This window comes from Anser brachyrhynchus, assembly GCF_964034855.1.
Source record: "Anser brachyrhynchus genome assembly, chromosome: 1".
Classification (NCBI taxonomy): domain Eukaryota; kingdom Metazoa; phylum Chordata; class Aves; order Anseriformes; family Anatidae; genus Anser; species Anser brachyrhynchus.
Genome location: NC_137694.1, coordinates 193,530,191 through 193,552,023, shown reverse-complemented (window position 1 = coordinate 193,552,023; position 21,833 = coordinate 193,530,191). Strand labels below are relative to the sequence as shown.

Below are 21,833 nucleotides of genomic sequence, written 5' to 3'. Positions count from 1 at the left end.
CGCAGGTCATCTGTGCTTTCTGCATCCATTTTGTGAAAGGGAGATGCTGTACAGTGAGGAAGTGATGAAGGCACTGGAGCATCTGTGCTGTGAGGAGAGGCTGGGAGAGCTGGGGCTGCTCAGCCTGGAGAAGAGGAGGCTCAGGGGGATCTCATCCGTGTCCCTCAATCCCTGAAGGGAGGGTGCAGAGAGGCTGTGGGGTCTCCTCCTTGGGGATCTCCAAAAGCCAGCCTTCTTCAAAACCCAGCTTCTGCAAAGCTGCTCCACTTCCAGTCTTATGTCCAGGCTGCACTACTGCCTGAACTTACTCTGTGCCCAGTGTCAGATCTTACTTTTCGCCTTTTTTAAACTCAGTGAGGTTCTTGGCAACTGCTCAGTTCTATTCACGGTCACTGCCTTTCTGAGGTCAAGAAACAGAAAATTAATCTATGAATACAGGAAGTTTATTTGAAACAGTTTTATTAGAAACAGAAACACCAGGGGAAAAAACATCAGCAGTGCTACATTACAGTGCAATGTGAAAACCTCATGACATCAAAGTGCATTTTTCATTATTTGTTCCCTTCACTGGTTTTCATTTTTCATTAGGCAAAAATAAAGCAGGCATTTTAACATTATAACATCCAGCTCAACTGCATAGATGGTGACATCTTTCTCCAATTTTAATTTTCGCTATTGATCAGCATTTCCTCAGTTTTCAGCTAGCCTGTTGCTGGCTTACAGTTTTCTCTAGGTAACTAATACTTCTGTGCAACATTGCAGTCTCAGTACTGTAACTTAAACACAAACCCGACTACTGTTTTTCTTCAAATACAAGAATAACCACACTTTCCCATCTTCTGTCACGTTTTAGTGCTTGATAATATTTTCGTATTTGTTTCATCTAGCTCTAAGAGGTTTGAGTCCAAAACTGATGATTTAATCAATAAGGGGTACTTTAATATATCATTTACTCTGATTCCTGTTACAGTATGTACAAACTCAAATCCTTTTATCAGTACAGTTTCCCAGTACTTGTCTTGGAGATCCAGAAACAAAATCTGCTTCCAGTACAAACCAGATAAAAAGGGAGGCGAGACCTGAGTTACACACCAGTTGTCAGCCACCATCCTTGCTCCACTACGTTTCCTTAACGCTGGATCCCACCTCCTCTGCTGGAACCTGAAGACATGACACTACCTGTAACTTGCCTCCTTTTCATACAGGAAAAGGCTTCTTGAATGTCATAAGGAGACATCAGATTTTTTCTGGTGCCTCTTTCCCATCGTGGAAAACGAAGCAGCAAATAAGATAAACACAGTCTCGGTGCTGGCAAACTCCCCCCCACTTCAAGCAGCCCGGTTCCCTCGGGGCCTGCCGGCACTGCCTGCAAGCAGAAAGAGCAGAGCCTGGGTGAGAGCGATCAATCCCCGCTGCTCAGCTCGGTGCCACAGCTTTAATTACTGTTTTATCGGATGGCAGCATTGTTCTTGTGCCCAAGAGCACAGAGAACAGTGAGGGAGGAAGAAGGCATAAGACAACAAGTAGACAGACACAGAGAGCCTGATAATTAATCTAGCACAGAGGAGACCTTTCATCACCAAAATCACAACCACCATAGCGTGTTCCAATGACTGAAAATACGATTATTTTCTCACCTCCAGTGGTCCTTTGAATTCCAAGGTGAGGAGCAGAATTTTGCACATAGGGTATAGCAGGACACCATCTCCATTTTGAGGCTATGTGGCCACCAGCAGCTTTCATCAGAACCTAATCCAATGAAGAATGTTTTCAGGAAATAATTATAATTCACGCTAAGGAGTTAGATACTGAAATGACTCAAATGCTTGAAAAAGTACTTTTGTAATCAACGTGCAGCAAACAGCAAGACTCAAATAGCAAACTACAGAGCAATGCGTTTTAGCAAATACAGTTGGATAAAGAGCTTGGAAAGGCTGATGCTTGCCCAGATAGCACGATCAGAGGTTATCTGAACTGCCTACTGCCATCCTAGGAACCCAGTGGCAGAAAGACAGACGGAACATGTTGACTGCACTACGAATTAAATCAGAGCCCAGTACCTCTGCTGGCACAACAGAACTGCATGAAATTTGTTTCAAGGTTGAAAGCTGAAGAAGGGAATTGCAATGGCAAATGCACAAAGCCAACATTCATCTCTGCAAAATACTGCTCATCAGAAAACTAATATAAAACTGAACAGGTGTAATTCTGTTTTCTTACTTCTTTTTCAAGTGACTGATTTGGCTGACTCAGAGTCTTTTGCAACTTTTTTTCAGTTTGCAGTTGCACACTATGCCCCAAATACAATGAGATCCACTCACATTTTAATCTAATCTTTTCAGAGTTTTTAATGCAATTTAATTAGGCCATCAGGCTCTGCCAGCCAGGTTCACACCGCAGTCTGAAGGGTACACACACCACTGAATAGTGGGAGAAAGAGAAGGGAAGGGTTTTATCACTCTGCTGAGACAAGGAGTCATTATTTAGCCAGTCAAAGGAACATTTGTATCTCCAGGGAGCCTTGGCCATCCTCTCTTCCCTTCGCAGGAAGGAAGGAGCGCAAGCTGGGGACAGAAAGATTCTGAAGCACCCAGGAAACTTGCCAAAAGCCAAGGCTCTCAAATAGCTCTTTTGCACAGGGCTGGTCTGATACCTAAGGGAAAGCAAGAAGCCTGAGTTCCCGACAGCACTTGGTCAAGACAAGCTTTTTTTTTTTTTCTGTCCACCTGACTTCTTATGATTTAAACAGCATAAATAAATCAACTGGTTGGATTCCCCCCCCCCCCCCGCCTTTTTTTCCTTTTAACTTTTTCTGATGGCAGAAACAGAGTTTTAATTGTATTGCCTTTAGATTTTATGAGTAAATGCCTGCCGCTTATTTCTTTAGCCTGGTGTACGTTATATTGTGATTTTACAACGCCTAGAAACAACAGGGAACAACTTAGTAAAGGCAAAGCAAAGCCACAAAACAAGGTGTGTATGAGTTTCCCCATCTCCCCTCACCTTCAACATCTGCTACGCAGCAGAGGTCCGAGCTAGAGAACACTGAAGAAGGCCGGACAGACATACGAGCAGTGCCTCGGGGCTGACAGGACACTCCCAGTAGTGCCAAGGGAAGCGTCTGGTGTTCTCGCAAGGCCGCTGTCTTTGAAAGGCCACGGCCATCATGAGATTCCTGAGGCCTGGAGGAAAGCAAATGCCACTCATACGTGCAGTGAGGGCAGGAATGCAGATCCAGGGACCTGCAGGCCTTGGGAAGGAGACGGAACCACCACTCACCATGGACAAGAAGGCAGCTGACAAGAGTCAGCGTGGATTTACAGAAGGGCCATTTGCAAATCCTCCATCAACCTGCCCTGACAGCATCCCGTGATGAGGTGACCCGCTCAGTGGCTGTGGGGACAGCAGCGGGCATTGCTTACCTTCACTTTCTGACACTATCTGCCCTAACAGCCTCACTGACAAGCTGAAGTAGTACGGGCTGGGTGAGTAGACAGTGAGGTGGGCTGAAAAGTGGCTGAACAGACCCAGAAGGTTGTGATCAGTGGCACAAAGACTAGGTGGAGGCCGGTACCTAGCAGTGTGCCCCAGGAAGTCAGCACTGAGGCCGATCATTTCCAAAATCTTCATTAATGACCTGGACGATGGGACAGAATGCAGCTAACAGCTAGTATGCAGGAGGTGCAAAGCTGGAAGGAGCGCGTGAGAGGGTTGTGCTGCCATTCAGAGGTACCTTCACAGGCTGAAGGAGTGGGCTGACAGGATTTCATGGAGTTCATCAGAAGGAATTACCAGCTCCTGCCCCTGGGGAGGAACCACCCCAGGCACCAGGACAGGCTGGAGGCCAGCTGTCTGAAAAACAGCTCTGCAGAAAGAGCCCTGTGGGTGCTGGTGGACACCAAGCTGAACACAAGCCAGTGATGTGCTACAGCAAAGAAGGGCAGCAGCAGCATCCTGCGCTGCGTCAGGAAGTTGCCAGCAGGTCGAGCGAGGTGATCCAGAGAGCGAGGTCCCAGAGAGCTGGGACTGCTCGGCCTGGAGAGGGCTGGGTGGAATCCTATCAGTATGTGCAAACATCTGATCAGAGGGCAGAAAGACCACGGAGCAAGACCTTTCCCACTGGTGCCCAGTGACAGGACAAGAGGTGAGAGTAGTCTTAGGGTGATGGTTGGACTTGATGATCTTAAGGACCTTTTCCAACATAAATGATTCTGTGAGCACCAGGCAGCACTTCTGTGCTGGGCGGGTGACGGAGCCCTGGCACAGGCTGCCCAGAGAGGCTGTGGGGTCTCCTCCCTGGGAACCTCCAAAAGCCGCCTGGACGTGGTCCTGGGCAGCCTGCTCTACCTGGCATCTTGTTTTGAGCAAGGGGTTCAATCACAAGATCTCCTTGGCACCCTTTCAACCTTTGATATTCTGTAATTATGTGAAGATTCTGCCCCAATTTCAGTGCAGAGCTGAGGTTAGCACCGCAGGGCTCAGCAGAAATCACTTCCAGCAGCAGCAGCATCTGCCAGCTCTCTGGCTCCTCGCTGGGTGACCTGAACACCAGGGAGCAGAGCTCCAACGCTTTATCTGAAGCACGTACAGAAGAAACTTTTTCTTTGGAGAAATCCTTTACGAAGCAGTGCTACCTAAATAGAAAACGTAGCAGATAGAGAGCAGAAGGTAGAAAAAAAGGAGAGGGCTGCTGTGGAGAGTATAATAGGAGTCCGCCTGTCTTGGGCAGAAATTTTGAACTACTTGTGTTTTTGCAAAGACCACATAGGTAATTTTGCAGTTTTATGCAATTCATAGTCCAGTTTGAGATTCGTTACTGCAGAAAGATTTTTTCTCATGTTGTCCTTCCCATGCTTTTTTTTTTTTTTTTAAACAGAATGACAAAAGGTCCCTGTCACATTTATACTCCTCAAGCAACTCTTAAGTTTTACCGCTTACTTCCCACAGAATTACCGATGGAAATCAGTGAGAGGACCTCGGATTAGCAATAAATGATACAGCCCATTATTAGAGCTTAGTATATCTTGATTAGTTCCCTTTTACTGTAAACATAACTATAGTGACCGCTCTCATTTACCAGGCCAAACATGGAGAACACCTATGAGAACTAACCCAAATTCCTCTTGCTTGATCAGTACAGCTAAAATCTCAGGTAAATCCCATCAGTGTTTAACGTGACTTTTACTCTATAAAAGCTACTGATAATTTGGAATTTCAGAACTGAACCAACCTCCCTTTAAAACCTGCATGGTATACGTTAGTCCCACTACCAACACCTAGGGTAGATGACACAACAAACCTGCATGTTTGGGAACTGAGCTCAACCCCAGGTTTTGCAGAGGACATGGACACAGCCTTGTAGACTAAAAGCCTACTGGCTAATCCTGAAGACTGTTCAGAATCAGAAACTACGTTGTATTGTTTCTACAAACTGGATTCTGCATGCAATGCCATCCCTGGAGGTCTTTAAAAGACGTTTAGATGTAGAGCTTAGTGATATGGTTTAGTGGAGGACTTGTTAGTGTTAGGTCAGGGGTTGGACTCGGTGATCTTGGAGGTCTCTTCCAACCTAGACGATTCTGTGATTCTGTGAATAACATCCAGCAGCCTGGACACTGTAGCACATTAATGTGGCATTGTGGCGTTTGTTTGGAAGAAGCATTATGAGTACCCAGATTTTGAGCTGTTTGCAGAACGCTGTGTATGTACATTTCAAGTTGTTTAATAACATGGTAATGTGTGACAGGAATTATGAAATGAATAGGCATGTATTATCTGAAAGCAAGTGTTAGCAGAAGCATACAAGCAGAATAAAATCACAAGCATGAACGCAAAGCTGGCTCCTAATTTCAGTAATTGCTAAATAAAACCAAATATCCCAATACATACCTCATACTAAAACTCAGTTTAGGATTCCCTTTTGTATTCAAAAGGTAGCACAAGGAGTCTACAAAAGCCAGTCTTCATCTGCCTTTTAACGTTTTAATGGTAACCTAAAAAATAAAGAGACAGCAATGACACAAACTGGAAAAACAGTGGCTTCTCTTTTCAAATACCCACTTTTCAAATACCGTTATGCATAATATCAGGAAATAGACATGAATAAAACTTCACTTTACCAGAAAAATCCGTTTATCCTCTACCTATTCTTACCACTTAGTTGTTCCCGTGGATTTCTCTGTTCTTAAAATTTTAAATTGAATTTGACTACGTCACAGTTAAAAACCAGCTGGTTCAAGAGCATAAACAAGTTCCCAAGTTTCATAGTTCAGCCTGAAGTAGAGTAAGTGCAATTCTGCTCCTGAGTCTCGCCACTGTTCTTCGTAGGGTTTTAAAACACACATACTCAAACAAAACACTGTCTTCTGCTTTTTAATGCAAGGCCAAAGGTAGGTTTCATCCTTCTCATGTTATTGCCATTAAGATAATTTGGATCCCTGCATACAACCCAGTGTCATTAATTAAACGTGACATAATTACTCTCACTGTAGTTGTGCTGAGGATAGGTAGGTAGAAATGCAGTCTCCTCCTCATTCCTCAGCCTACCGTGGTACAGACATTGAAGAGGATTAAAACTATATATGAAAACTAGATTGGAGTAAGATGTCCTACTTTAAGATCTTGGAGCAAAACAAGTCTCATTAAAATATAACTAATGCTAATAATATTAGAAATTGATATAAAAGTTTAAGACTTGCCATTTCAAAACCTCTGTAATGGATCTGCTTGCATTTGCAGTAAGTGCAGTCACAAGAACAAAGAGCAAGCCAGAGTATAATTTTATTCCTAATTCATAATTAAAATTATCTAAAATATAATAGAAAAATTGCCTAAGATCAAAAAATGTTAATCAGGATATCCATCTTGAACTGTGTGTGGCTTCTTCTAGCGTCCACACACAAAATAACGTATAAAGTCAGTTTATAAAACTCAGCAGCTCCCTGTCCCAGTTGTTTGGGCTTCAAAACAACTTTCACACACGCACACACATTTCCACCCTCCCCTATCCCCAGCTAACATAGTCTCTTCTATACAAATACCTCAGATTTCAAACAATAGGCAGGTACTGCACTGTTTGGTAGGGTTAACATACAGCCCGTTGCTCGGGCTGGGAAACAGACAGAGAAGCATGCTGCAGAGCTAAGGAGCACTACAAAGATCTGTGTACAGAGCAAGACTGACTGGGAAAACCCCGACTACAGCAGCACAACAGGATGAAGAGCTCTGTATTCTCTCAGATAAGGACTTCCTAGAAGAATTTACCGATGTCTTGAGGCCCTGCTTGATGATCAGAAAACTCAGCACATTTAAAAATACTTCTTACAGAAAGAATCACTTTTGAAAGCCACACACAAGTTGCATCTTTTAGGCTAGCTTCACTTAGATAACAGCCTCAAAAAGCAACCCAGAGTAACGTGCAAATTGCAACACAACCACAAGCATTTACAATAAAGGTAGCATTTACCTTATCAGATGCAGCTTTAGAATTGCAGCTCAGGTCACATAAAAAGGTGGCAAAATTTATGTCCAAGACCTCTTAAAAGTGCTGGTAACTTCAACAATTCTCCCATTTCCTTTCCATCTCTTCCCCCTGCCCACGGTACAACTCGCTATGCATCCCATTTTAAACACTCCTTTGCCTTCTCCTTGACAGCCGGGTAGATGGACTTCCTAAAGCACACAGCACAGAGCACAGCCTGCCAACCCTCAATAGCTACAGCTCTAGTTTTGCAAGCCCTACTGTTAAAATCCTTTAACTACTCAGTTACAAATTGCCATAGCCATGACCGTCTGACCCAGAGGCCAGGCCAGAATTGTTGTCTGGATAAGCACTAATGACAACGCTGGTAGTGCCGGGTGACATGGCCTCCGTATGGTGAGACTAATTCAGCTACTGAAAAACAAGTATGCACCCATCTTAAAGGGAAACTAATTACAAGCTGCCATTTTTTCGGTCTACATTTCAATATTATGAAAAAAAAAACCAACACACTAATAATTAGGCTTTCTTTATTCCTTTTTCCCTGTCTACAAACAGCAAGCCTAAAATCCCCAAGGCCTAACAGCCTCCAGCTCCTGTAACAGCCAGCACATATAATTTCTCTTTCTTGACCACTCAGATTTATTGAAGATAAAGCAGAGAGAGATTCTTGGCAACTTAAATGTTGGTATTGGTGACAGGTTTGTAGCCAAACTACCGGAAAATATCTTTGTTTTTGAAGACCGTGCCTAAAACCAGACAGCAAGACCATATGGTAGTGTTACCAAATAACCCATTTACCATAACTCATACTAAAAAGTGATCGTATAATAGTGTTTTGGGCTTGTTTCTTAAATGCAATAGGTATCTGCCTGCACACAGTTTCTTCAGAATTCTATCCTCACAACAAACAGAGACCCCTCCAACCTCTCTGTGCTGTCGGAGACTGCCACAGTTAACAGTAATTACTCTTAGTCCTGACGTACCCCGGCAGCTAATGCTGAAGCAAAACATAATTATTTTCGAAGAACTGACTCCAAATCACCTTCAGATAATTGATAAAGCATTTCTTTAAATTAAAGTTCAGTATGTAGGTGTTGTGCCAAGCAAAATGAACCTGAAATGCTCTAAATGGCCAACAGCATGGCAAAAAGGCATATTCTGAAGAGAACAGATGCGTCAAGCACACACTAAAGCAACACTATGTACATACTATGTCATTATCGAGGAAAAATGAAAATATCATGGAAAACTGAAAAACAGGTCCTCAGTACAACCCATCTCAATCTGTATGCATTCATTTAACGGGGTGCTCTCCATGACCTCTTCCCAATACAAATTTGCTTTGTTTCTACCAAGCAGACAGCCGTGGCAACCTACAGCCCCGAAGGACGTTCCACATTTACCTTACGTACCCATGCTGTTGTGCTTCCTTCGCAGAGAACATGTTGGCTGTACAGCTTCACTGGCTTGACTGACACAACAGTTTTTGTTTGCTTGTTTTTTAAATTAACAGGATTTGGGGTGGCATTGTAACAAAACCCACCCCCCTTTATTTTACGTCTACATTAGAAATTACCTAGCAAAACAGAACAGCAGCATAGGTAAACTTTGACTTCCACTGCAGTGGAGCACGTGGCACTTTGCACAGCAGGTACCATCCTGAGTAGCACAGCCACCATCCATCACACAAAGGAAGAACTCCCGATTCCGAGCTTTTCTCAGGACAACACACGATCCCTTGTGGTCATTTATTTGGGGCTACCAAAGGGAACCTGAGAGAGACGATCCACAGAGCTGTGTTCATGTCTGCATTTGTTCAGGTTTTCCTATCAAAAGGTAACAGATAACAACGTTGGCTGAAGTACTAACAGAAGGCAGTGCTAGACATTTCTAAATGGTCAAGCAATCTTTTCCTCCTCATTCTCTTAGGTTTTTACTCTAGTCAGGCCAAGCCTTGCTCACCTCTATCCTGAGTAGCCACTGCTGAGGACAGAAACATACATTTACATCAATAAAACCAACAAGAGTAAACAGTTATTGACTGGACATCATAGCATGGCTTCCTGTGACTACAGGAGATGAACCCAATGTAACTTTTTCCAATCTTACGTTCCTAAAATTCTGCCCCTGAGAACATACAGCCTTGTAAACAGTTAGAAGCAATTAACAACTTAAGGCAAAAAAAGTGAGCATTACCAAATTAAGGCTCAAAAGGAAGACTAAGTTCCTAAAAAGAAAAAGACAAATACTACTTGAACCGAGCCAGAAAACCATTCATTTTCCTTGACGACTAAAAGCAGTTTTTTTAATATATATATATATATATATATATATTTATCTAATTCACAATTTTCAGTCTATAAACCATAGGGTATCTAAAGTTAGTCACTTACACAGAATAAGGAATGTGAAAGTAGTAATATTCCTTTTCTGGAATCACATTTCCAAAAAGAAAAGGTGGTGGCAGTTATTAGAATTACTAGTTACTACTACAATCTAGGTGACTGGATAATAAGCCATTACCAGTGACAGTACTATAATCCAGGGACATTTATTTTTGTTTTGCCTGGATAATAAAACTTCACTCACGCAAAGCATTTCTTCAGTATTTGGGCAACGATGAATGTCTGAAAATATCTTAAAAAGGACAAAGATTTCATCTGTGTGGCTTAAGCAAGGCCCGAATTTGAAAACAAAATAAGGACATAGTAAACTTCACAAAAAGTCTTCATTTGGGAGTCATTACATTTCTAGATGTAAGACTACTAATTTAACAGGAAAGTTGGAAGGGTTTTTTCTTTTTTGGTAAAATTTAAAGATTCCCTAAGATCTCCAAGAACTTTGGATTTGATCAGCAGAAGGGAACTTAGTGCTTAAATTCTTAACATCACAGACCCCTACTGCACGAAGTAATCTATTATATGTATTTTAACAATCTGTTTTTTTATTTATTTATTTATTTTTTAACTGTGAGGCTGTAAGTCTTACACAGTCATTAAGATAATCCTATATAAAACAGCAAGTCCATCCCCCATTTTGGATTGCTGGCCCATCCCCTATGTTGCTCACTAACCTTCCTGTGTCAGGCTGAGCAATCTGCAGCACCAGAATAGCTAGCTCATCATAAAGTTGCTTTCACAACTAGCCATTGTACACATCACCATTAACGCAGCTGCAAAGTCTTCTGATGTCCAGATTTCTACTTCCAATGACTGTGTTCGTGTTGAGCAGTTTCAGAAAGTTTGCCCAAGTAATGTAATTTTCTCCACTCAGAACTCTTGTGCCTTTTTAAACAGATGCAAAGTTCCTGAGCGCTTTACCATACTTTACCTTATCACAATCAGCTAAGTACAGAGCTGTTGAAAGGAACAGCAACCTTTAACCCTCATCATCTCTTTCACACAGAAAGTGATGTACCGATGTTGATGTATAGATGTGACTTCAAAGAAAACTTAAGCATCTAAATCAGTTCTATCACTCAGCACTGAAGTGACAGCTAAAATTTCATGAACTTGCTTTAAGTCAGGTTCTAGAAATTCAGAGCAAGTTCAGCCAATCACAGGAACTTACAGCTTTACATACAGAGCTTGGAACAACTTAACTTTGCTGTAAACCAGATACAGTTACACCAGCACAACTAGCAGGTAGTTGAGTACAATCGCTATTCCTCTACTGCTCTAACAGAGCCAGAGGTCAGGATGTTATTGTACTATGCACTCAAAGAGTTTACAATTATGCTGAGATGAGAGAACCACTTTAAAAAATCTAGAGATTACAGAAATATGCATAGTTTTATTCATGTTAATTCAGACTGATTTACAAATCATTTTTAAAATGTTGTTTAAAGAAACTAAGGATGTGTATAAGCAAAGCCTAAGAGCCAGTTTTCTCAGATTTTACACTTCAACACCACTGAAAATCAGCATAAGCCTTGTGTTATAGATATATTTATATATATTTATATACAGTTGAGATGTGATCTCAATAGCTTAAGGATATTTTAGATTTTCAAAAAAATTGGAGGGGGGTCGTCTAGTTTCAAGGGAAACTTCCTGGATTTTGCATAATCCAACTTTCTTTTAATACTTAAAGAAAAAAAAAAGAAAAAAGACAACATCACTAAGGATTTGTGAAACTAGCTGATATAGAGAGCATTTACCTGTGAAATGTTATAGCAACGCTGCATTACACAAGTTTACACAATGTTCCCCGTTCCCTCCTGTAAGATTCCTTACCTGTCATTTTTGCAGCAGGTGCCAAGTTAGGCCCATGTCCTAACTTCCTCTTCCAAAATAATGAGAGAAGAATTAGTTATCTTTGCGGGGCTACAACTTCCGAAGCCGTAAGACTGTGCCAGGGTACAAGGGAAGGGCTGTGGTTGTATGGTCTTTATAACAAAAAACAATTCACGTTTCACTCAAAGAGCTTTCATCTTTGAAGCACTCCATTTGAAAACGTAACATAGCAATACTAAGCAACAGATACTTCTTTATTAAAAGGAAACCTAGTAAGGAAGCAATCAAGCAACTAATTATGTAATAGGTTTTAACGTTAATTTATATAGATTAAGAAAGTCAAAGCTTTATTTACATCAATGGCTGAGGCTGGCAGGGCCCCCTGGAGGTCCCTGGTGCCACCCCTGCCCAAGCAGGGACACCCAGAGCAGGCTGCCCAGGACCACGTCCAGGCGGCTTTTGGAGATCCCCAAGGAGGAGACCCCACAGCCTCTCTGGGCAGCCTGTGCCAGGGCTCCGTCACCCGCCCAGCACAGAAGTGCTGCCTGGTGCTCAGAGGGAGCCTCCTGGGTGCCCGGCTGTGCCCATGGCCTCCTGTCCTATCAAAAGATCTTGCAAATATTTTATCCGGAATTTCCTTCCTGTTTTTAATTCTGCTGAGTGACAATTTTTATTTCTGATGGCTTCACTGTGACAAACACAGAACAGCTACTTCTACTTTCCAGTGTAATACAGCCATATTTGGTAGGAAAAACTTAGAATCTTACATTAGATTTGAACAGTGGAAATAGAACCTGTATTTGAGGACCAAGATAACAAAACAGCATTAACAAATTGCATGGTATTCTGCAAACGTTCTCTCTCTTGCTCCACTGAAGTAAGACTTACCTGTTTATAAAAAACACAAACCAATTTTGAATAAAACTACCGTTTCTCATAAAAATGTGTTTTGTGGAGATGGAGGTATTTATTTATCTGTTTCAACATGGTATAACTAGTCCTTGCCTGCACTTGCCCAGTCTAAGCAGATAACTATTCAAACCTGGGCTAGCAGTTACGCACAGTTAACACCAGAGAACCTGCAAAAAAAACTTAGGGCAGAATATATGATGAACTACACTATGTAAAATCGGAGAGCAGATTCTCAACTTGCTATTGCTAAGTAAGATTTATAATCTGGCAAATTAAGCCTGAAACTTGTTTTTTTGTCCCTTAACTGTACAATTGGACATACTGCTGATACTACGTTAAGATTTTTCAACTTTTATTACCATCCTACTTTCTCTGTTTTAACAGAGGTGGCTCCTACCTGAAGATTTTGTTCCTATCCAAAATGAAACAGCTAAGTGAATACCAAACAAAAAAAGCATTAAACCTCAACTCTCAGACAGAGCTAAGGAAGCATCTGCTAATATGTAGTGGAGAGAACTGAAGGAGGATGATATTAGCAGTAACTGAGCAACAGATTTAACTGTCCAACACCTTAGTGTCCTAGGACTACGATTAGAACTACCCCCTCCCCCTGCCCCTTAAATGACAATCCAGATGGCTAAAACTTTCCTCATTTGAGAACAATGAAGTACAAAAGCCTTAACGATGAAACCAGGTTTGACCAGAGCTAAGCCAAGAGCACACAAGAAAGAAACAGGGAGCTTCCTTCTGTTGTCAACTTACACACAAGGGCTGGTCAGTTGGCATCATATTCATGACTAGAATATTTTGAATCAAAGACAAATTGACTTAATGTTTCTCACTGGAGTTCATTCAGCTTTCAAGATGTAAGCTCATACTGTAATTTTTACATATTAAGCATAAGTTATCAAAAGCATGTCAGGTGACAAATTTCTAAGTACCAACGCGTTTATGAGAAAACATGTATGAACACAGGCTAGAACACAAGATACCTCAGTTACCTGTTTCCAACTTTTGATGTACACAATCACAAAATGTCCATCTAACACACTATGAACTTCATTTTCTATGTCTTGAAAAGAAACTCCATGCAAGCAAATAGTGATTTCTTCAAGGAAATTCATATCTCAAACCCAAACTTGTGTTAACTATCTGATGCATCAATTTCTTTGGAAGGTTAACAGAACATCAGAGTCTCCTACTGTTTTTTGGGGACCAACTTCTAAAGAGCTCGTAGTTAGCTCTCTTATTCCATTCAACCTTGTTCCTGCTTTCTCAAAACTTTATTTCCATGTTATTAAAGACCTACTTTGGCCAACTTAGATTTCAAGCTCTTACCAGCATCTGACTACTGTGCTTGACGGTATATAGATTTATGTGATTTTAGTTTACACTGAAGTGTGTAAACTAGAATAAATGTAGATATCCAGATAGTTTAAAGATGATACTCAGCACCTGAAGACAAAAGTAGAACCAGGACTTGACATCTTTATCACATAATCAGAGAAACAGACTGCAATAATCAGCCAGATTCTTTTTCTCCAGCACACCTTGAATTATCAAAGGAATTTGAGTTGTTGATAGTACAAATGTAATGGTTTGTATTACACCTCACTGGGAATAATCACATCTCTGCTTCATGAAAGGTAAAGTTCGGAAGCGCACTGCAATTACTGAAGAGGTGTCAGCCAAGTCAAATGTAGCTGGCATGAGCAAATGGTAACTGAAGTACTTCATGTATGAAATACTGAAGTACTTCATGTACTTCAGTCATCATGACTACACCACTCAACTCCCAGACTACAGTAGGTGCCACTGTGCGACTGGAATTCACTAAGCCACAGGGAAGATGAGGAAAACTTTAAAGAGCATCCATGTGGCCACAAAGGAACTTCATTACCTGAGGTAGGTAAAGCAACCGCTGAAATAACCAAAGGCACTACCAGATCCAAAGATTTGGCAAGGTTACAGCAGCCATGCAGTTTCATACATACCCAGTCAGCACACCAGCTATGTCAGGTATTGACCATTACTCAGATGTATCACTGAGGCAAAAACACTACATTAATCATAAATGGAAATCCTGATAGTGCTATTTCTGTTGTTTTGCCACAACCAAGGCAGAGAGGAAATCTGCAATCAGCAAGACCTAGGTTGTACAGCATTTGTTTTTAAATGGGAGCTTTTTTTTTTTTTTTAAATGGGAGCTCTACTGGAAGAAGCAGCAAATGAAGTTATACATATTTAAACTTCATTTCTTTTCCCCAGCATGATTTTGGCATATATATTCAGCCTTCCATTACACATCATTCATAAGTTTCCATTTCTGTTCCTTTTAGGTAACATAGGCAAAAAATAAAAATATGACGAAACGTAGACAACTCATTGACATTACTCTCCTCCATATCTTCATGAAACACAGGCTTACAGACTTATTTTGTCCATTCAAGCATGTATTTTATTTACATATTTACATTAAACTAGTTTTATTTATTGCAAAACTCTGAAACAGCATTCAGGAAATTTAGATAAAGGTTATCAAGACTCATATATAGTGCTTTAAATTCTATCATAGCTTCCAAAATTTTAGATGAAATGAGCGGAAAGATGAGGTCAAAACATGTCTTCCTGCTTCTCCTTGTTACCATTTTCCCCATGTGTAAATCCACAAAGAGCACTTATCTATTTTGACTTTTCCACACACTTATGAAACAAGGAAGTCTACTAAAGTTCTAATGTATTTTGTCTCTTAACGTATGTTACGTAAACGTACATTTTTCCTCTCATGAATCACCATTAGTCTTCTTTTTAAACACACAACTGATTAAAAACATACACGATATTCATATACTAACAAAACACACAGGGGATTAATGACTTGCCAAGTGATAGGAAGAACTGTTTTTACTGTGCATTTGACATCTTCTCTTTCCTCTAACCTATTTGTATCACGTTTAGGTATTACAGCCCCTGAATAGTCTTATACAGATCATATCAAGAAAAGTTAAAACCTTTTACAGTAAAAGAAAATCTGGAATACAGAATAAGGAAAGGAGTCCTAAACAGAATAATAATACCCAGAGGAAGCCAATGACAATCTTCAGAGACGCAGGATTCAGCCCAACAGTACGGTCAGTATATCACATTACTTCCTCACATCACTTCTAAAACTTCGTGGAAGGGGAGAAAAATGCAGATTTTTCACCATAATATTTGAATAATTCACCATAATATTTCACCTCATAATCGAAGGCTTGGGCTCCACAATGTCCTCCACGTCAGACCAGTGAAAGATTTAGAGGTCTAATAGTTCACAAATACTTAAAATCTCTAGTAAAAAGCTCTTGCACCTTCTTGAAAGATACACCATTTGGCTTCCTTGACACTGCGACGCTTCAGTTTTAAATATTGCTTTCTTTTTTTTTTTTAATACAGTAAATATTAAGAGGTTTCTACCTAATTTTTCCCACCTAAGGTCTCAATAATTAAGCAACCTTTGCTCTCCCCTAGAATAATCTACAGATTCACACTTTAAAACTTGTGATTACAGCAATAGAGATGCAGATGTAGTAACTGTAGTACTGAGGTTGTGGGCAGTTTTTAAAATCAGTGTTTATTTCCCCAAAATATCAGACACCTAAGAAAATCAGTTTCATGGTTAACTGGAAGAAGATACATGAAATAGTTCATTTCAAAGAGAATAAGACTAATGTTTAAGATCAGCTTTTATCCAACTGGATTTAAAAGCAAAACACAGTATCAGTCTTCAGTATCTACCATCATTTGAGTTACCCTATTTCTGATATTCATACTGCATGGCATCATCAGCAGTACAGTACATGTACCTAACCCAACCAATTCTATTTTAAAGATGCTAACATTAGTTAATACTAATAACTGTGTAAAATAAAACAAGTGGTATTTCTTTTTAAGTCTTTATAACAAACAGTTCTGCACAATGGTCTCAATTTGAAGAACAAAAAATACAAGGCCAGTAACACAATGCAACTCAGACAAGAGCACCATTTCTCCACAAGTTTGTACTATTTTTCCCCCTGTGGACTGTTTTACTCTCAATACCTTTTTTTTTTTTTTTTTTTAAGTTTCTTTAAAAATGAATTAACTCAAACTAATGATCTATGTTATATTTAATACAACTTGGAGAGTTACAGTACTGTTTAGAGCAAACATCAAGTCATTTGAGATTACTGTCTTGTACGCATGCTTGTAATTTAAAAACAGATCTATGGACATTAATTTTTTTTTTTTAATTAAAACAAATACCAATGTGGCCCATAAGCATAAAAAATCTACATGTAACCATGCAGAAAAGTATTCCAAGTGAATTTATTCCACTGAGCCAGCGGTCATTTTAGAAACATTAAGATGCATCTTCAGGATTTCAGTTTACGAATAACTACAAATTAACCCGCTAACACACACACACTTAATAAACACACTTAAATGACTTGATACGTTTTTCCCCCATATGCAATAGCAAAAGCATATTTTGCACAAAACATGCATAGTGAACACAAAATAAAGCAAGCTTAGCAATGAGAAACTATTAAATAGTTACATAACAGTAAACAAATGCTCTAGTACCTCCCCCATTCTACAGACATCAGCATTCAGCAGTGTGAACACAAGATGAGACAACTGTGATGTGAGAATTGATGATGCTGAACATGCATTAAATGGTACTACAAAAACTACATGTAAAGCATAACATGGCAACAAGAAACTGGTACATATACTAAAGAGCTCTAAAAACATTGACATCTCAACTGCCAAGTTGACAACTTCCACTTATAGACCTGTGATTCAATATATAAGTGTTGTGTTTTGTTTGGTTTTTTTTTTTTTTTACACATTTTATTTCAGAACTCTGAACTTTCAGTTTTGGAAGTGTAGTAATTGCATTTGTCACAGGTTAAGTCAAAGACTTCTTCTGTATTACGTGGCACAGCCCTGGTTCATCATTTCAGACCAATACCATGCTGAGAGTCCTAGAAGCACAATACTCTACATTGGAACAAAACGTAATAATGAAACAACAGTTCATCTTATACTTTTCTTCCTGTACTTTCTGGGAAAGGCTTTTTATTATTCAAAGTTGACTGAAACTGGAGCTGCAGCTTACCTTTCATCCTCCATCCCTTAAAAGTGCTTACAAGAATATTTGAAAAAAAATGCAGTGCTATTGTTATCAAAGAATGAAGAATGTCAGCCTTCTAAAAGACAGTATTTCCCATCTAATTGCAGAGTATGTTTTCTTCAAAGAAAAAATATATTGGAATAGATTTGCTTCTCTAAAACAACTGTACATATCATCTTTCCTGGAGAAAGCATGAAGAACACTTTTTCATTTTTTATTGTCTTGCATATAGCTTTCTGGAAACTGCAGACAGTGAACAGACAGACCGAGCTGACAGAATTTGGCTCAATATTTTAGTGGTAAATGATTCTTCATTATTTCAAACAGTTGCCCTCTTAGGTCAACTATCACTAAGAACGTAAAATGGAATGATGCCAACTCAAGAGATCTGAAGCCCTAAAAACATTTCTTACCTATTTCTAAGCTATGTATTTCCTAGAAATACTGAAAAAGTATCCCATCTCACTTAATGAGGACATACATAAAACTATATTCTCTTGGTTGGCTGCAGGTACAGCACGAACTAACCTGTGTCCACAGTAATGAAGCATCTCTTGTTCTGCTGCCCCCTCCTTGCTGTTCTTTCCTTCCACATGAAATGAGTAGAATCAATAATACAGTTGGGATTTCTCTTTATCCTGCTCACTGCACCAAGCATGGGCACACTGGCACAAAACAGCCAAGCAGCAGGACTGAGCAGCAAGGAGGAGAAATGGCTATTCTTACCTGCAGCAACGTACTGAATTATTGTTTTTTAAAACGTACACAGATTTCAGATTTGTTGGGGATTTCCCACCAGCATACAAACATGTAAAACAATTGTAAGCAGCTTAAAAGACCACTTCCAGCTGGTAGTTGAAAGACTGCATTTTAGAGTACCGAAGTAACTGGTTTACACCGTGGTTTTTTTTCCTGCAATTTTACACTAGATCAAATATTTAAGCTTAGCAACAGCACTGCAGAATAAATCCTTTTACAGCAAATAATGAAGAGTAGCATCCATAATGGAGCTTAAAAAAAGGAAGCACTTTAAAATGCCAAAAACACCAAAAACAATCAGCTGCAAAAGAATTATAATAAATGCTTGTGGTTTCCGCATCTTTTGATATTGATTATATTTCCTCTTTCCACCTTAAGCATATGTGGTTATTTGAAGAAAAACATTTTTTCCCCTAAAATATTCACCAAGAATAAAATTACTTTCCCTTCCACATAAATTATTGCGGTGAAATTAAGGCAAAAGAAACTAAGGAGAACACCCTAATTCTATTCCATAAAGACTAGTAAATACTCTGTGTTTTATTTTCCCTTACGCTGTCTTCTGTTTGCTGCTTCTCTGGCTAGGATACATTAAGTTTGGATTCCCAGTGGTTGGATAAGAAGCTAACCATCTTAAAATCAGCTGTTTCATACTTACGAAAACATGAGGCTTGTACATTGTTATGCAGTTGCTGTAACCAGACACAAAAGTCAAGTCCTACAGAAGAACTTTCCAAGAGTAACAGAACATATTCAATTGCAATGACCATCCCTTTAGCTCATGAGTATTTTTTTAAAATCATTTAATTCATTTCAATTCTTCTGATTTTCCTTGACCATCTGCAAAATGCTAAATTCAAGGTTTAAAAAATCTAAAACATTACTGTAACTGGTATTTCTGTTTTCCATTAAAAATTAGCTTGAGGTTTTCAGGTAGAACAATATTTAGAGTTACTGTTGTATAACTAGTGTAGATACAAAAGTAAGCCACAATTCTCCTATTTTTATTATGTTTCTTTATTCCCCCTCCCCATTTTCAATTTACATACAAGACTTCACATTTACTCCTGTTCAAGGTTGTGTGCAATCTTTTTTTTTAACTGAGAAATCAATGGCAAGAACAACATCTTTATTCTCACTGTTCTTAAGTCAAGCACTTTACGTCTCACATACATTTAGCATGTAAATTCAAATTATACAGCTATGTTTTACTCTACAGAAATTAGATATAAAAGCACGCTAGTAAAACTACAGACAATAGAAGCTCTAGACAAACCATTTACCAACACAAAGTGATAAAACTCAACACCTGTATGCAGTAACACAGTGAAGTTCCTTTTCAATCTCATACCTCATTATGACCATTTTATCCCCTATCTGAGGGACTACATACCAACCAGCATGATTTTACTCAGATTTACAAAGTTTTTTTATTTTTTCCCTGCTAATGCAATATGGGCATAAAAATCATTATATGATAGCAGTTTTTAAAATGATTTTACCAATATGTATGCTATTTTTTTATCTGTGAATGATTTTTTTCAAGTTTTTTTTCCTTCAATGAGGAAAAAAAGGTTGCTGTTAACTGCTTTTCTGAAGAAAGCCATCCTACTGCCACTTCTAGAAATCAGGCTGAAGTCATTAATACGAATGCCTCCAAATTTCAATTAATTACAGCTTAAGGAAGTTCAAGATGGAAAAGACCTATTAAATCTATCCCATGGAAAATGAACATACACAAGGTTTGTTTCATGTGTTTAAGATGAAAGTATTTAAGATGAAAGTATTGTTTTCATGAAAAGTGAATATTCAGTAATATTAAGTATATTTTATGGTGTATCCCAAAATGCAGCAAAAAGGCAATCCTATGGGAGACAAACAATTATACACAATTAAGTAATGCAACTCAATCATTCTGTTGTTATTAAATTCTCAGATTTCATCAAATTGATTTTAATGAAAACAAATGCTTTTGGGATGATGCAGTCCTGTGTTTGCTGCCAAAAGAGCATGAAAGAAATAACCAATAACTAACAGAGCAATGTCCAACCCCTGTATTTTCCCCATGCCACGCTCACTGCCTCCTCACTACTGAAGGATGAGGCAGTTTGGACTGATACTCCCTCATGTTAGAAGTAAGCTAACACCCCAAGGAAAGCACCAGTACCAAGATGATTTTGCATGTTAATGGCAGCACAGTGCCCAAATCAATAAATTCAGGGCACCTAAGGAGACAGTTAAAAAGCATTTGGAAAATGTGCTATCAAGTGCCCAGTCTTAGCCCAAAGCATGAGCTAATGAGATGCTCTGGATGCGGGTTGCGTGAGAATACGTATGGATAGTGCCTCCACACCTAGGAATGGGACTGAGTGTCCATCCACACCTCTAGCCCAATGACCCCATTAGTCACCACCTGGCCTTCCCTGCTATTTTAATAGCTCCATTGCTGTATATTATTGTCTTAGCTGAGGAAAGATTTCTCGTCTAACTTAACATACAATTTTTCTTCATAAGACGTATGATAAAAAAAATTCATTCCCTCAATACACTTAAGTGAGCTTCATGGCCTTCAGAGCACACCATTTATTTGCTGAGCATCTCAGATCAAAACATAAGGCTTTTGTTGTGGTTTTTTTTGTTTGTTTTTTACTTAAGAATGTTCCTTTAGATCAACTACTTAATTTTTTGAGCCAAGTTATCTCTAAGCAGATTGCAACTGGTTATCAATCAGTACTTCACGGAATTGATGCATTTTTATGTCACAACTTATTAAAAGAATACATGATTTTCTTTAAACTTTGAGAAAAGTCACCAAAAAGGGAACAATGAGTTTGGTACAAATTTTAACCTATGACAATATACTATGGATCTCAAAGTTACTCAAAGAATGCAGACTACAAAATCCTATTGAGTACGGTTAAAATTAAGTTCATATAATATTTAGTTTATACTGTGTCTTTGCCATCTGTTACAACCTCTATTCTAGTAAGAGTCATCAGTCTAGTGTATCTTTAGGTTGAACTGGATAAAATATAGATGTAGACAATAAGCAACTTATGGCCAGCTTCGCTTTTTACTTAAATGGAATATTACAAATATTTAAGCTTTACTATATTCAAGTACTGAAGTTGTACCTCATAAAAAATTAAGCAATTTATACAAAAATTTCAAAAATAATCTAAAAACTCAGAAAATACCAGAAGTAATACCATTACTACTGACTATCTCATATCCTTTCCAAGACTATTTGCACTGCCACAGCATGTAGCAGAAATGGTAAGAGTTC

The 21,833-nt window shown here is 39.1% G+C and overlaps 1 protein-coding gene across 7 annotated transcripts in view; it reads right to left on the bottom strand.

The window, feature by feature from the left end:
• Positions 1 to 441: 441 nt before the first annotated feature.
• PSPC1 (paraspeckle component 1) overlaps positions 442 to 21,833 on the bottom strand; it is a 65,005-nt gene continuing 43,613 nt past the window's right edge. For 2 of the 7 annotated variants that reach the window (XR_013951054.1, XR_013951058.1), the window contains 3 exons: positions 5,890 to 5,993; positions 1,638 to 3,182; positions 442 to 1,161 (listed from right to left, as the gene is read on the bottom strand). The gene's annotated coding sequence lies outside the window, so the exon portion shown is untranslated. Of the gene's footprint in view, positions 1,162 to 1,637; positions 5,994 to 9,059; positions 9,310 to 21,833 lie in introns of all 7 variants that reach the window. The other 5 variants (XR_013951055.1, XR_013951059.1, XR_013951053.1 and 2 more) reach the window with 3 other exon arrangements.